At 39.2% G+C, this 2,798-nt stretch overlaps 1 non-coding gene across 1 annotated transcript; it reads right to left on the reverse strand.

Annotated features, from left to right (window-relative positions):
- Positions 1-2,457: 2,457 nt before the first annotated feature.
- Positions 2,458-2,530, reverse strand: Trnak-cuu (transfer RNA lysine (anticodon CUU)). The gene has a single exon. It is a non-coding gene; the product is annotated as a tRNA-Lys (tRNA).
- Between the last annotated feature and the right edge of the window lie 268 nt (positions 2,531-2,798).

Here is a 2,798-nt window from a genome sequence, read left to right on the forward strand (position 1 = left end):
AGGAGATACTACGACAGTTGCATGATTTACCAACAGCGGCACACTTAGGACTCGATCGGTCCTTCCGAAAAATCCAGTTGGACTTCTATTGGCCTAAAATGGCTATGGACGCTAAACGATACGTCAGAGCCTGCGGTGTTTGCAAAGCAAGCAAAGCGCCCAATACTGTTCTGACTCCAGCAATGGGTGGTGTTAAACCAGCCCGTCACCCTTGGGAACTACTATCCATTGATTGGGTAGGACCTATGGTGAGGTCAAAAAGTGGAAACACAGTCTTGTTGGTTATTACAGACTGGGTCACTAAAGTCGTCATTGCGGAGCCATACCGAACAGCAAATGCCAGGCAGATGGCAGCATTTTTGGAAAAGTAGGTACGTCTTCCTGCGTTTTTCAACTCCGCGCATCATACTTACAGATAACGGATCGCAATTTCTTTCCAACACATTCCGATCACTTTTGCGAAAATATAACATCCAGCACATGAGACCAGCCTTCTACACTCCTATGTGCAATTTTGCGGAGCGAACCAACAGAACTCTCATAACTTGCGTTAGAACACTGTTAGATGATGATCAAAGAGAATGGGATCAAAACCTACAACAAATTATCTGCGCAAATAAGGCTCTATAAACCGTATTCAATCCGATAATTACGATGATTTTATTCGAATCCGCACTTATACTATTAAAGTTTTGAACTAAATTCAATATTTCGGGGCTATTTACGGTAACCAGTAACTAGTAATTACTGAGGAATTGCTAGAAAAACGCTGAAAACTTTGGTTTTCTCAGGCCGATATTTGTATGTTCATCGAACGCACGAACGACTACAAAACAAGTCGTTTTCAACAATTCTCGAAGCGATTTAGGAAATACGCGGATTAAAATAAAATTATTACGCTCTTTTAGTGGAATGTCGAGTTGATACTGTTCAATTTAATTCCACTTTTCTACTTCTCACAGATACGTATTTCGACCTTAACAGTAAGGCCGTTTTCAGTATATTGTCCCTGTATCTACTAAGGCGCCTTCAATGCTGAAATCATGAATCATGATGTACCACGCGTCTCCATATTTCCATACATGTCCATAAAAACATAAAAACAATCTGTCTTTTCGCCCTCCTGAAATCACTACCGAATTGCTTGGAGTTTTGTCATGTCTCTAAAATTGTGAAAAATATTCTTATTCTTAAAAATTCTTATAGAGTATGGGAGCGGAGATTTTCCGACCATTTTAAAATTTGAACACTGTCAATAACAAAAAGAGAAAAACATTTGATAGGGAGGCAATCCACTTCTATAATTAGTGTTGGAAATTACATGCTTCAGGCATTTTGCACTTACAACTGAACTATGTAAAACATAAGGAAAAACATCTAATTTTTTTGATTCAGCACTTACTTTTTATTTGTTTAGCTTACATCTAAATAGATAACACTGAATCAATAATTTGACGTCAGCGCTTATCTATTTTTTTATTATTCCGGATTTCGGTGATAAGGGGCCCTCCTTAGCCGTGCGGTAAGACGCGCGGCTACAAAGCAAGACCATGCTGAGGGTGGCTGGTTTCGATTCCCGGTGCCGGTCTAGACAATTTTCGGATTGAAAATTGTCTCGACTTCCCTGGGCATAAAAGTATCATCGTGTTAGCCTCCTGATATACGAATGCAAAAATGGTAACTTGGCTTAGAAACCTCGCAATCAATAACTATGGAAGTGCTTAATGAACACTAAGCTGCGAGGCGGCTCTGTCCCAGTGTGGGGATGTAATGCCAATAAGAAGAAGAAGAAAATTAAAGCATGATTCTATTAATTAAAAAGGGATTCGCAAAACTTCATGGCAGTTTCTCCAATGCATACAAATGCAGTAAGGCGTTTATACGGCATGAAAAGATTGTTGATTGCCAAAATTCTGACACCGAATATTGAATACTTGGCTGCAATCAACCCATTTACAAGATAAACCTAATTGTACGAGAATAGTGAAAAGATTGAAAATGTAAACATCTTGTACATTTATTGATAAATTGAAACCAATTTCTATACAAAATACGTTTTGTATGTTTATATTCAGCGAGATGCTCACCGACTAGAAGAAAATTAAATAAACCCAAAACATTGAACTCAGGACGTGTTTGAAACATTTCACGCCATCTTCTGCCCCTCTTCTTCTATGTGACTTGCGTGCAAGATTGCAGGTAAGTGCTTTATGGTGCAAGCGTGCAAAACTGGTCTAAGCTTGTCGAATTTCATGACGACCCCCAGCGGTGAGTAGCCTAAGATTTGTTTTTATGTGACCTGTGATTAATGACACATCATTGACCTAATCCATTTGAATTAAAAAGAATAAATTTAGATTTAATCTTCTTTGAATTAGCATACAAAATTTCGGATTGTTTTGTTGTGTTACATAAGAAACAATGGCTTCACTGCCTAACTCCAAGGAAAAAGATACTCGCCCAACGTGGGGCTCGAACCCACGACCCTGAGATTAAGAGTCTCATGCTCTACCGACTGAGCTAGCCGGGCTGACATATTTATCGATTTCCTGGCAACCATCAGCATGCGCAACTCCAACATGTGATGCTATAAGCGTATTTTTGCAGCTGTATGAGAGAGACTACGTGGCAGGCCGCCATCAGCAGGAAATCGAATAGGATTTCATGTGCGAAGAAGGTATATTCTCGTGTAGTTTCGTATGCTGAATCAGTTGTTCAAGCATTGGCCAGGTTATTTTTGGCACTTTGAATAATTCAAATCTATTTGTGCAAAATCCTATTGGATTAGAAACATCTTT

Source organism: Armigeres subalbatus, chromosome 3 (assembly GCF_024139115.2).
Source record: "Armigeres subalbatus isolate Guangzhou_Male chromosome 3, GZ_Asu_2, whole genome shotgun sequence".
Classification (NCBI taxonomy): Eukaryota; Metazoa; Arthropoda; class Insecta; order Diptera; family Culicidae; genus Armigeres; species Armigeres subalbatus.